This window comes from Gracilinanus agilis, chromosome 1, assembly GCF_016433145.1.
Source record: "Gracilinanus agilis isolate LMUSP501 chromosome 1, AgileGrace, whole genome shotgun sequence".
Classification (NCBI taxonomy): Eukaryota; Metazoa; Chordata; class Mammalia; order Didelphimorphia; family Didelphidae; genus Gracilinanus; species Gracilinanus agilis.
In genome coordinates, this window is record NC_058130.1 from 759,556,584 (window position 1) to 759,571,386 (window position 14,803).

General features: G+C 39.6%; 1 pseudogene; it reads right to left on the reverse strand.

Annotated features, from left to right (window-relative positions):
• Positions 1 to 13,823: 13,823 nt before the first annotated feature.
• Positions 13,824 to 14,803, reverse strand: LOC123232377 (annotated as a pseudogene).

Here is a 14,803-nt window from a genome sequence, read left to right on the forward strand (position 1 = left end):
TCTGTCCTTCAGTTTAGACAGGAGACAAGATAATTGCCCATGGGGCCTGTTATCTGTTATCTCAGATTCTTGATCTTCATACAATATTTATGGAAATGAAACTAAGGATTTTCATTCTCTCCTGGAGAAGATAGTGGAGTCTGAGGTTCTGTAATTCTGAATGCAGATGAGGAAAGAAGACCTGCTCTATTGAAACATATTAAGACTTTGCTGAGGGGACAGCTGAGTGGCTCAGTGGATCGAGAGTTGGACCAGAGATGGAAGGTCCTGGGTTCAAATCTTACCTCAGACACTTCCTAGCTGTGTGACTCTGGGCAAGTCAATTAACCCCTATTTCCTAGCCATTACCACTCTTCTGCCTTGGAACCATTACACAGTATTGATTCTAAAATGGAAGGTAAGGGTTGTTTAAAAAAAAAAATTAAAAGTATTTACTGCCTCAGGGTGGGGTAGGGTGAAAAATCTGACTCCTAAAATGTCAGAAAATAATTGTCAAAATTGTTTCTGAGTGTAACTAAGGTAATATAAATGAGGGGCTGTTTAATTAGATTTCCTTTATGTAATGCTCATGACATAAGCCATACTGAGAGAAGCTGAGGCTGCCCTGACTCCATGAGGTTAATATGGGCCCTAAAACTCCAGGGAAAAGAGTGAGGTCATAGATTCTGGAGGATTCCAGGGTGAGCTACATTTTACAATCTGAGTGTTCCAGAAGAGATTACGATTCATTGCCTATGTGTGCTCATACGTATTATCTTGCAGGATATGCTCATGTGTGTTTTTATGTGCTGTGTTTATATATGTGTGTTGAGAATGTGTGTGTGTGATATGGGTCATTCTTCCCCTTGTTTTGGCCTCTATAATGTTCCCTCTGTCATGTGACACCCTACAATACTTCTCCCCCCCCCCCAATATAGGGACCTCATCAGGAACTGAGTCATGAAGAGTGAAAGATTGGAAAAGAGGCAGTCAGAGACAAAGGAACACAGAGACTCAGAGAGACTAAGACCTAGAGACACAGACAGAGAACAAGAGAGGGTCCTGAGCCCCAACCTAAACCAGGGGAGGCAGGAAAATATTTATCTCAGCTTCTGTGATGGCAGTGGGAAGGGAGGAGGGAAGGGAGCAAGAGTAGAGGAAGGAGAGGAGACATAACTGAGCTGGAGTTGCCTCTGTTTAGGGCAAGAGGAGAGAAGGGGTTCTGAAGGAATGTTGTGGATAGAGCCTGAGGGAAGACAAAGTGTGGGGGGGGAATTCTTGGTTATCTTTGAGTTCACACTCCTGAAAAGGGAATCCTTTGTTCTCTTTGACTAGTTGGAGTTAACAAAGTGGGGGATGGGATGATCCATGCAACTTTGAGGAGTCTGATCCCTGACTCTATTCCCTTACAACAAAGGAAAAACAAATACTTGGCACCTTTGTACAAAAAAAATCATGATGCAGTCCGCTTCTTTCAAAAAAATATATACATATGCCTATGTATATATACACACATATGTATAAAACAAATACACTTAAATAAAACAAATGAATTTTAACAAGACAAATTAATTTTTAACTCTCCAAAGGTCAAATTTCGCACATGTAGTTTTCCTCTGGAACTCCTGGAGCATCCTGCAGTCTCCATGGGTGTCTTAATCTGGATTCCAGGAGGCAGCAAATCTCTTTCACTAAAATAACCTAGACTTTAATATGAAAAAAAAAATACATTCCCTCCTGAGGAGGATAGAAAGAAACATGAAAATCACATTTACCCTCTTAGCAGTCAGGACCACAGTCAACTGCCATAGCAAGAAAGTTAGAAAAAAGGACTAGATTTTTATTTATTCCTTGTTCTGATATTTAATCTTTTCTTGTTTCATTGTCATTTCTCAGGGATAGAATATGGAGCCAGAACAGCCAATTGTCAGGTACTTGATATAAATTTCACAAGGAGTGTAGTACAAGGAATCCTGTATCTTAATATATGTTAAATGCCACAACCTTGAGTCTCACACTAGGTTCAAGTCCTTTTGTTATTGGCTTTGAAGTCTCAGGAATCCTAGTAGCATTGGTTTCTCTTTTTGACGTGTGTGGTCTTTTGGCATCAATCAGGTTAAGTGCATGTTTCTTTGGCACTGTAGAGATGAAATCTGTGCTCCGTTGTTGATCCCGTTTCTTTGAATCAGACATATATGTACTAAGTAAAGTCCCATAATATTTAAATACCAATGACAGTTTCAATAGTCTAAGGCAGTAATTCCCAAAGTGGATGCCACCGCCCCTTGGTGGGTCCAGAGGGGAGGTGATGGCCACAGGCGCATTCATCTTTCCTATTAATTGCTATTAAAATTAAAAAAAATTAATTTCCAGGGGCACTAAGTAATTTTTTTCTGGAAAGGGAGAGGTAGGCCAAAAATGTTTGGGAACCACTATGTCTAAGGATTTTGGGTAGGCAATTACATTTAGAACTAATGGACATAGTAAAACTACACTAATAATCATAAAATCTTTCAATTTAGATAAATGACATGTGCTCAGAAAAAATCAAATTGCATATGCAATTATAAAAAATGTGCTAAAAATTAAAAAATATATATCTCCTATAATCAGTGACAATCAAAAATATATATCATATATACATATGCATGTAGATATGCATATATATATACACACATATATATGTGTGTCACAGGAGGGGTAGAATATAAAGGTTCTTACCCAAAGATTTAGATGCATTTCCTCTTAACTTATCCATGATCCACAGTATGTGTGCAAATGAGGTAGATTAAACAATGGAGGTATAAAAGCAATAATACATTGAAGAAAATACAAAAAATTCATAAAAAGCACAAAATGCAAATCAAATCAATACAAGTCACTAATATAGCTTTTCTTTGAGGTAATATAGGAAATACCAAATTGTTCTTCTTTCAAGTTCAAGGATTGATCAAATAAAGTGCAACAACAACAACAACAACAACAAAATAGTAGTACAGATTTAGCAATAATGAAATCACAAATAAAGTCAATAGTCAATTACAGGATGGTACAGTCAGTTATTCAGTATCAATAGAAGGTACTTATTTTACATGGCTGCAATGAATCCATGAGTCCTTCTCCCCAATTTTAATAGCTGTTGGTACAGTCAATAAGATCTCAAATGGTCCATCATAAGCAGATTCAGTAGACCCAATATGTATGAAATTCTTTATGTACATGATATCACCTGGATTTAAATCATGAAGCAAGAAGTCTCTGGGGCTGCCTGAACAGTAGCCCCAGAGTTGTGGAGTTCTCAAAACTTTGTTTGTAATTGTTTGATATATGTGGCAATGGTTGTATCCCCTCCTAACAATGAAGTATAGGCAGGGGTAAATGGTTGAGCCTGAATAGATGGATGTCTGAATTGCATCTCAAATGGTGAGATGAATAAATCACCTCTGGGTTGGCTTCTGAGATAAAATAGGGCCAGAGGGAGAATTTTGGGCCATTTTAGATGAGTCTCTGCCTCTATTGCAGAAGAAATAGGATTTTCCACTCTGAGTAGTTTGGGAACAGGCTCATAAAATTTGAATTAGGCAGTTGGATTGAATCCTCCTTTTTCACTGGACTGTACAAAGAGTGTTTTAAATTTTCTAATTGAATTTGTACTGCTGCTTAGATTTTTGCTTTTCTGATTTGTATCCTTTAGTGTCTTAATAGTAAGGAATAGGAAAAGAAGATTTCCTACCAGCATTAGGAAAAAGAGCCATTCAGAAACCTTAGTTTTCCAATTTGGCAAAAGCCAAAAGGCTTTCCTATATAGAAGTTGCATGGGTTTTATTTATTTCTTTATCTGTTCACTCATTTATTTATTTAGGTTTTGTTTTGGTTATTTATTTATTTGTTTTTAGTTGCAAGGGAAAAAAAAGTTGTTGTTTTTTTTCCTGCTATCTATATATTTGTTATTGGTGCTGCCCTTCAGTGGCAGAAAGGCAGCCCTGCAGTTCAGCAGGTAAAAGGGGGGAAAATACTGAGTGCTCAGTGCTGGCCTCTAGAGGCCAAGGGGCAGTAATACAGGGGGAGGAGAAAATTGCTGGTGGGAGGGTGGGACTAGGGAAAAGAACTGTGGGTAAGGGTTGGTATTAAAGGAACCCAGCACTCTGAGGTGCCAGAAACCAAGATAAGTTGAGTTTTATTTTGGGGGGGGGGTTAGTGTTGCCTCTTTAAAGGCAAAATTGCTCCAGAAGGAGAGATTGGAGCCAGGCAGGTAAGTTAGGGGGCAGTTAGGGAGTTTTTAGAAGTAAGCTGGGGTGGGTGGAAGTGAGAGAAGGACTGGGGCTTTTTCCAGACCCCTGCTGTTGTTTTTTTTTTTAGTGAGACCCCCTGCTGGGTTTTAGCTCTAGTAGGGGTGAGGAGGATTAAGGCAAGGTTCCTGGGCTGAGTGTAGGGGCAAAGAAAAACAGGAACCCCTGATGAGCCAGAGGAGCCTGGCAGGGGTTGAAATTGCTTAGTAGGAGAAGAGACCCCTGCTCTGCTAGGTTTTGGGCAGGGAATTTTTTTTTAATTTACTGGTAGACAGTAAGGCAGCAAGCAGGCTCAGTGTCTGATCTGGGTCTCCAGAATATGTTTTATTGAAAAAGGAAGGATGATGATGATGGGAGAAAGGAAGGGAAAAGGAGGTAGGGAAATATGCCAGGGTAGCCCCCAGCCCCAGTGGGGAAAATCATCCAAGCCCTTCAGAGCAGAACAATATCAGACTAAACCATAGGGATATTTAACTGGGTTTTTTTTAGGGTTTAGTAAAAGAAAAGGTTTGGAAAAGCTAGGAGTTAGATCTCCAGCAGTTAACTGGGATCAAAGCTCTTTGGGGCAAAAGGCTCTCCTCTCTTCTCCAAAAATGGCTCGCCAAAATCCCCACTCTCTCTTCTTTATATACTTTCTCAGACACCTCCCACAAAAGATGTGGGAGGTGTCTGAGGAAGCTATGGTAGAGACTCCTGGGAGATGTAGTCTCTGATGCTGAATTTTTCCTGATAAGTTTCTTATCAGCTCTATGAAAGAAGGAGGTACAAGAATCTAGATGACTAATGAAGGTCTTGTTTAATGATTAGTTGTTACATCAAAATATGTATATACATAAAAATGAAATGCTGCACAGGTTAATTTTTGAAAAGCAAGGAAAGACATACATGAAATTTTGAAAAGTAAAATGAGAAGAGCCAAAAAAAGAAAGCAACTGAGGAAAATTGTGTGCATTTCATAATTAGTGAAAAATATTATTTATTGTTATTTATTAACTCTTTTTCTGACCCCAAAGTGATTGGGCCTTATTTTAAAGTCTTCCACTAAAGCAATGGCACTCACTTTGTGAGTTGGAAATGTAATTGGATTTTCTCTGTCTTGAATGTAGGTGTAACCATCTGTGTTTGATTATTGCTCATCATTCAAGAGAACTGTCTTGAGTTGCTCAATGCATTTTTGAGAGGTAAAAATTTTACAGTTGCATGTAGGACCCAGGAAGATTGAGATATTGACCTTATGAAAGTAATGGTAAGATACTCTTAGATCAATTTCCCATTATGCTGCTATTTTAGTTTTCAATTCTTTTTATATTTTATTTTTTCTAATTGCATGTAAGAACAATCTTTTAAACACATTTCCAAAATTATGATGTCCAAATTATCTCCCTTTTTTCCTTCCTTCTAACTTCCCTGAGATAGTAGGCAATTTGGTCTGAGTTATACATGTATGATCTTGCAAAATATATTTCCATATTGGCCATGTTGTGAGAGAAGACTCATATAAAAGTAAAACCCCTCATATAAAAGTAAAAACACATACAAATAAAGTGACAAATAATATGCTTTGATCTGCTTTCAGACTCCATCAGTTCTTTCTCTGGAAGTGAATACCATTCTTTATCATACGTCTTTCAGAATTGACTTGGATAGTTGTCTGTCTTAGAAAAGGCTAAGTGTTTCATAGCTGATCATTCAATATTGCTGTTATTAGTTTCAGTGTTCTCATTTCTGCTCACTACACCATGCATCAGTTTATGTAGATCTTTCCAGGTTTTCCTGAAATAATTCTGCTCATCATTTCTTATGGCATGAGAGTATTCTTTTTTTTTTTTTCAACCCTTACCTTCTGCCTTAGAACCAGTGTTTTGGTTCTAAGGCAGAAGAGAGGTAAAGGCTAGGCAATGGGGTTCAATAGTATGCTAGGCGTGAGGTGGTACCTCGGAGTTGTTTTAATTTGCATTCCATTAATTAGGAGGGATTTAGAACACTTTTTCATGTGCTTATTGATAGTTTTGATTTCATCCTGTGAAAACTATTCATGTACCTTGCCCATTTATTAATTCAGGAATGGATTGATTTATTTTCGTAAATTTGACTTAGTTCCTTATGTATTTGGGAAATTAAATTTTTGTCAGAGGGTTTTGTTATAAAAATGTTCTCCCATTTTGTTGCTTTCCTTCTAATTTTGGATGTATTTGTTTTGCTTTTACAAAAACTTTTAAATTTGATATAATCAAAGTCATTAATTTTACTTTTTCTAATGTTGTCTATCTCTTGTTTGGTCTTAAATTCCTTCTTTTCCCAAAGATCTGACAGATATATTATTTTATGTTCACCCAATTTATTAATGACTTCACTCTTTATATTTGAGTTATTTACTCATTTTGAATTTATCTTGATATAGGGTGTAATATGTTGATCTAAACGTAATTTGCCCCATACTGTTTTACAATTTTCCCAAAATTTTTTGTCACATAGTGAGTTCTTGTCCCCAAAACTGAGATCTTTGTGTTTATCAAACACTAGCTTGCTGAGATCATTTATCCCTAGTCTATTCCACTGATCCACCCTTCTGTCTCTTAGCCAGTACCATTTTTTTTTTGATGACCACCACTTTATAGTACAGTTTAAGATCTGGTACTGCAAATATATTTTGCAAGTACATATTTTGTCTATACATCCCAGTGACTGCTCTGATATCTGTAAAATGAACCCCTTAGTTCAGATTATTCATTTTTCCAGTTTGAACTGAAAGTGGAAACGTCTATTCCTCTTTCCATGCCTCCCTTAGATTGTCCCTCAAATCTTGGCAGTTCAGACTGTCATTTACCACAATCTCCAAAGGTGACAAGCAAAGCAAGCCTCTTCCCTCTACACCATTTCCTTTAGGGCAGAATGAAAAGGTCTACCCTGAAGAGAAGGCATAACCCTGGGAGACTGGCCTAGAGATGTTGCTCTTTTGTCTGGATCTGGCTCTGTCTTGTTTGAAGGAAATTTACTCTTCTGAAGTCACAAACTTGACCTCATCTCCTGCCAACCATTTGACTCAGAAGTCAGGACTGTGTGAAGGAAATCATTGTATACATTAGGTCACTTGAGTCTCTTTGAGAATGCATCAGTTTGTGTCACTTATTTCACCTAGCATAGTTCATGGGAGTGTGACCTCTGAATCTGATCCATACATGACTCTGAATATGAACTAGAAATGAGAGAGAGGAATAAATGAAGAAAGAGGAAAAGTTTGCTCTCTCTGTCTCTGGTGACTATGATATTGGAAATTTGGGAATCCTTGAACTAATTTTGAGGTCCCTAATCTAAACTTCCTATGGACATTTAGGGCTCCTTGAAATTACATTTCCCATGAGCCAACTGGCTTCCTGTCTTATGTGGTAATGTAAGACAGTTATGTATTAATGTAAACAGAAGTATAAAGATTGAGGAGTAGATTGGTACTTCCTCTTTTCTGCCTGTGGAGCAGGAGCCAGGATGGGAGGAAGTACTGATAGACCAAGAAAGTTGCTGCTGGAGGTCAGGCTGAGAGCACACACATGGGAGCAGGATTAGACTATTTTACTCTTATCTTTCTACCTATTTCTCAACTTTTATTTATCCAAGGGATTCTATTAAACTAAAAATTCGAGGCCAGTCTCATAATTTTATTTCTTACAGTCTGTAAGAATCTCTGAATGCAAATTTTGGCTAGAGCAAGTAGTATCAAGAACTTAAAAATGTCCTTGTGTTTTCTGATATAGTAAAACTATCCAAATGGAGCTCAGAATTATTGAAAATTGTCCCTTCAGGGGAATTATTTCATCATCTCTCCATGACATTGCTCATGCTCCTCTTCCTTTAATACCTGTGATCTGCCCATTTCCACCCAAGATGGCTACACTGGATGACATCCAAAGGCTACAGACCAGATCTTTTACAACTCCAGGTCTAACTCATTAATGTTCAGGCTTTATCCCCGAAGTCTCTCATTTATTTGAGATCCTAACTTGGAAGGGAAGCTTGGATTGGCTAAAGCAAGACCCTATTGAGTACCTAGCTGATGGCAGGAAGCATGACTCTTATATTTTTGATGTTCCCTTAGTTTCCTGCTGAGGACCATCAAGTTCATAATGGATGACAAAGTCACGCACGAACTCCGAAAATTTGCAAAGCAATTCAAGGGAGTATGGATTTCCCACTCAGTTTCCTCATGTGACTTTTCTGTTATTAACACTCCTCATTATAGGAATTATTATGTTCAATATCTCTATTTAGCCCCAGGAACATATAGAGAAACATTATAGGTTATTATTAGAGCCCTTACAGGCCCCTTACAAACTCCTAGGAAATTCCCACCTTTACATCCAGTAATGCAGAAATTCCCCTAGACGTCACTTCACAATAAACCAGCAAATAGTGAGTTAATGTTAAAGATTTAAAAACCCTAACTTAAATCTCCCATACACAGGTGCTTGCAAAAACAGTCCAAGTTTTCCCTGCCCTGATCCCTGATTTGGTATAGTACATTAACATAAAAGAACAATGAATGAAATATGGAGAAATTGTTTTCAAAGACCAGTACCTCCCTGAACTGTGTTCTGCATTTCATAGCCAAGGAGGCAAGCAAATATACCTTTGAGGGATGTTGAGGGTTGCTGAGGAGTGAAAAGTTGTTAGCAACAAAGTTAAAGTGTGATTTAATAACATTGTCCCTAAGAAAAAAGCATGATGAGAATGGATTTCCATGCCAACATTATGTGAGATCTCAAAGATTATAAATTAAGCCTTACTCAAGGCAGAGCAGAGCAGTATTCATGATGCATGCCTGGCTGAAATTCAAACTGTCTCTCATTTCTCTTAACATGCTGATGCTATCACAGCACCTCAAGTCCCTGGAACTGGGGGAGCCAGCCTCCCCGAGTTTCCTAAACCTCATTGTGACACATATTCTTTGTTTTTTAATCCTTCTCCTATGTGATTCATCTTACCCTCATCCCATAAAGTGCTCTTGGAAAATTGTGATTCCTAGTTATTTTCCTGTTGCATTATATGTTATTCTTATTGCTGCTGCTGGTGGTATGTGTGTGTGTGTGTGTGTGTGTGTGTGTCTGTGTTGGTGTGTTCATATCCTTGCCTCCATGAGATCATGAATATAAATACATCAGGTAGAAGCAATATAATTCAATCAGTGAACTCACATCCCTAAAATCATGAAAAAAGGAATAGATTCTGGGACAATTCCACCTCTATAACTAGAGGCATTAAGGAAATTTAAAAAAAAAGATGAAGAATTGAGGCTATTCAGTTCACATCTGGAGCACAGGGACATGAAGCACTTAAGTCACAGCTCTCTGAGGTTCTGTAGTACTACCTGGACAGACCCTGTTCTCATAGAGAAGATCCACTTGAGATCTGAGTGAACTGTCCAAGATAAACCTTCCCTTCTTTTATCAGAATGAGCGAAAGTTCATTTCGGAAAATCAGAGGGATTCTTTTTTTTTATGTTGTTGGGCATTTGGTCATAATTTCTTTCATTTTATTAAATGTTCTTGTTATCTATTGTTTTTATACTTTTTTTCTAGATACACTTCCACTCCCTACAATATAAGTAATAACTAAAAGGGGCTCCATTAAAGGTGTTGATGTGGAATCTAGAAACCCCCAAACTTATAGCTTAGTAAGATCTGATGAACTCCAAGTTTTAGGATTAACTTGTAAGTTGGTTCATCAGATCTTACTAGGCTATAAGTTTGGGGGTTTCTAGATACCACATCAACACAGGAAACACTTAATAGTTCTCTTATTAAATTAAAAAATCAGTGAATAAAGTGTCCCCTACCTCTTTTATGGCTCCCCTGGATACCACTGTGAAAAAAAGAAAAACATAAAAACAAATCTTGTAACAGATTTACTCTAGCAAACAAAAATTAAAATATCTTTTTTGAGTTCATTATCTCTCTATTAGGAGGTAGACAATCTTTGCCACCATTGATCCTCCAAAGTTTTGCCTATTTGAATTGCTTTTAGTTCTTAAGTCTTTTAAATTGTCTTTAAGTGTTTTTGTTATTGTATAATTTTTTCTTTGTTTTGTTCTCTTCACTTTGAATCAGTTTATACAAGTCGGCAAATTTCTCTGAAATTATTCCTTTCATCATTTGGGGGATGTCAGGAGTAATAAGACATTTTTCAAGGGATTATTGAGGGGAGTAGGACTCAGTATTCCCCATCTCTTTGGGTACTGTTTGGAGAATCTAGACCCGCTGACATTGACCATGTTATCTAGGAGTGAAAAGGGGTGACTAAACAAAGTCTTCCATGGCTGTTGGCCCAGATTTATTGAGAAGAAATGGGGTTCATGTGGGGAAACTGATCTAGATATGCCACTATTTTCTGTTCTGGAGATCTTGAGGGAACCTGAAATTAGGCTAAGTTTTATGAAGAGTCTAGAACCTGTCAGTTCATGTACAGTGTCATTATCCAAAAAGACTCTTGGGATTGTTGGAGAGTACTCACTCCATTCCCTTTTTTTTAAACCCTTGCTTTTCATTTTAGAATCAATACTGTGTATTGGTTCCAAGGCAAAAGAGAAATAAGGATTAGGCAATGGGGTAAAACTTGCCCAGGGTCACATAACTAGGAAGTAACTGAGGCCATATTTGAATGCAAGATCTCCTGTCTCTAGGCTTGGCTCTCAACACACTGATGCACCTTGCAGCTCTCACCCTATTTTATCTTGGTGGATGAAGCTATTCTAGAAACCAAGGCTACTTCTAGGACTATTCCACCAAAAGATCAAAGAAGGAGAAAAAGAACCAATATGGGCAGAAAATATTGATGGCAGCTTTTCTCAAAGAAACAAACAAAACAAACAAACAAAAAAAGAGAAAAAATATTGACATACAAATAAGAAAAGGGATAGTTTCAGTGAAATTTGGGAAGTCATAGATGAACTAAAGCAGGATGAAATAAGCAGAGCTAAAGAAAAATGATAATAATTCATCAGCAAACAGGGAGGCTGCACTCAGTCACATTTCTTTATCCATTAATTTATCTGACTCCTGTCTTGGTATTAGCTTTAGCCCCTTCTGGGTTATGAACATGACCTCATATGATCACAAAGTGAGTATAGATTTCTGATTTCCTAGAAGACCTTGTCAAGTCAATACCTGGGATATCTTATGGCATGTATTCTTTCTGAACAATGATCTACTGAATGCTGGCTTGGGATCCTGCTGCTACTCTAGAGAAGGGGATGGAAAAACGAAGGAAATACACATTAGATAGTGCCCACTCTGTGCCAGGCACTGAGCTAAGCACTCTTACAAATTTAATCTGCCCAGGGTCACACAGCTGGGGAGTCTTGGTAAAGAATTCCTTGGCCTCAGCCACTTCCCAGCTGTGTGACCCTGGGCAAGTCACTCGACCCCCATTGCCCACCCACTCATGATCACATCATCTTCTATGGGAGGAGCCAAGGAAACAGAAAATCAATAGTAGTGTTTTGCAGTCATGACTGAGGAAAGTTGGGAGCCAGGAATACTCCATTGCACTCCCTGCCTCAGAGACTCTGGAAGCTGAAAGAAAAAGATGGAGGAAAGCACTCATTGAGCCAAGTCTGACTTTATTTGTTGGGCAAGGCAAAGGAGTCAGAGGTCTACAGATGCCTCCAGTAGGAGATGAGATCCCATGTTGCAAATTACATGCTCTTTTATAGTTTCATATCTGTTCTTTAAAAAAAATTCAATTTAGAATATTTTCCTATGGTTACATGATTCATGTTCTTTCATTCCCCTCCTTCTTAAGCTGGCAAGCAATTCCACTGGGTTTTACATGTATCATTGTTCAAAACCTATTTCCATATTACTAATATTTGCAATAGACATATCTGTTCTCATAGGACAGCTCCAAACCTCATTTCTGAGAAATCCTCAATGCCCTCAGTACCTTTTGGGACCTTTCTGGTCTCTGAGACCTTTTTAGATCTTCTTGGTCTCTGAGACCTTCTTCTATGAATCAATTTATATAAAGAATATTATAATGCACAATCTCACACTTTGGAATAATGCAGTAACACACATGATTATTGATCAGCTCATAGACTGGGACTACCTTCTTCATCTCATTGCATACACAGACTTGTGTCTCAGTCCATGTTCTTACTATAGTTCACATAGTTGCAAGGTATCTAATGAAAGGGATTCTTAAGCTAATGCAAATGAGAGGCTGCTTAATTAGACTTCTTTTATGTAATGCTCATGACATGCCAGGACATAAGGAATACTGAAAGAAGCTGAGGCTGCCCTGACTCCATGAGGTGAATATGGGCCCTGAAAGCCCAGAGAAGAGAGTGAGGTCATTGTCACTGGAGGATTCCATTGTGAACTGGATGTTACTGTCTGGTGTACCAGAAGAGATCATGATTCAGTGCACATATGGGTGTCTGTGTGCTCATACATATTATCTTGTACCATATGTTCATGTGTAACTTTATGTGCTGTGTTTATATAGAGGTGTTGAGAATATATGTGTGAGATGGGTCATCTTTTCCCTTGTTTGGGCCTCAATAAGATTCCCTCTGTCATATGACACCCCTACAATACCTTCCCCCATATAGGGACCTCATGAGGAACTGAGTCATGCAGAGTGAAAGATTGGAATAGAGGCAGTCAGAGACAAAGAAAAACAGACTCAGAGAAATGAAGACCTAGAAGAACAGAGAACGAGAGAGGGTCCTGAGCCCAACCTTGACCTGGAGAGGCAGGGAAATATTTAGCTCAGTTTCTATGATGAAAGTGGGAAGGGAGAAGGGAATTGAGCAAGAACAGGGGAAGGAGAGGAGCTCATATCTGAGCCAGAATCTCCTCTGTTTAAGGCAGGAGGAGAGAAGGAGGCTTGAGGAATGTTGTGGATAAGACCTGAGAGAAGACAAAGTGGGGGAGCATGACCCATGGAACCTCGAGGAGTCTGATCTCTGACTCTATGCTCTCCTTCACAGAGACTGACAAGGGCAGGGCAGGGAGACATGGGGCCTTAGAGGATGATTTTCCTCTTTCTCTCCTTTCTCAGACAGGGTCAGTGGCATTTGTTGGAATAGCTCTCCTGTAGATTTGTGACACCAGATTCCTGGATCTCCTTCTCCCAGTAAATCCTGGACCCTCCAGCCAGTAGGAGTTCCTGAATGCAGGGAGCATTGGTCCTGAAGTTAGGAAGACCTGAGTTCAAATCCACATTCAGATACCAGCTTTGAGACCATGTGCAAATCTCTGAAACCCAGGTCTGACTCAATTTTCTGAACCATAAAGTGGGGATTATGAGAGTACCTACCTCCCAGGGATATGGTGAGGATTAAATGAGATATTTGTAAAGCCTTTAGCAAAGTGCCTGGCATATAGTAGGTAGTTAGTTAATAAATGCTCGTTCTTTAGAGTTCAATAGAGTTCAAACCCCAAGAAACACCATAAGCGAAGGGGAGGGATATTGCCTCTTCTTGAAAATTGAGGTATGCAGGGGTGGGGGAAGGAGGGGTTATTTCATGGGCTCCCCTGTGTGAGCATCTTGTTCTTGTCCTCAGGATAATTTATCCAGAGTGTTGGGGTGGGAAGTGTCCCTGGACCCAACCTCCTCCTCTTTGTCCTCCCCCAGGGCCCTCTGGAGGACCACCCTGAGGGTCTCCCCTCTTTTATGCCATTGGCTGCCCAGGAAGAAGTAAATGAAAGGGTTTGCGCTGCTGTTCACACAGCTCAGGAGCTTTGGGAAGATAAAAGAATTGAAGTGAAGCCTCTGAACAATCTAATTGCTTCAACAATCCCCAAGGGCAGGCCGAAGAGCAGGAACACAAAGACAGTTAGCAGAATCAGGAAGTAGAGCTTGGGGGACCGCCTGTGCTGGGAGCTGCACTGGACCCTCAGCACCAGGGTTAGGCTGGACACGCACAGCACACAGGTGAGGAGGGAGAACCACCCAAACTCTAGGAACGCCAGAGTGGGGCTGAAAAAAAAGAAATTTGCAAGGAAACAAAGAGCCACAAGAGCTCCCCAGAACAGGCCAGGCAGAGCCCATAGGACAGTGCACGCAGCCACAGACGTGTGCTTGGGCCGGTGACATCTGTACCAGATGGGGAAGAGCACCGAGAGACAGCGCTCGGTGCTGATTGAAGCCAGCAAGCTCAGGCCCACACAGTGGGACATGTATAGGATGCAGATTCATAGTATTCGCAGGCCAGAAGTGTATAAATGTGCAACAATTTCACCCACACAGAACCCAAAGTAGCTACCAAGGAAGAGGGCGTCAGCTGCGGCCAGGTTGAGGATGTAGACAGAGAAGGGGCTCCTCTGGATGCGGAAGCCCAAGAGCCACAGGACGATGCTATTCCCCACCAGCCCCACCAGGGCAATGACCAGAGAGAGGATGTACATCCAGTAGCTTCTGTGATGGGAGGCAAATTCTCCAGGTGCCTCATTCACAGGATCTAACCTTGAATTTGTACTTGTCTGCACTGTGATGTCAAGAACAGATTCCCACTGCTCAGGTGTGGGGGACACAGACAT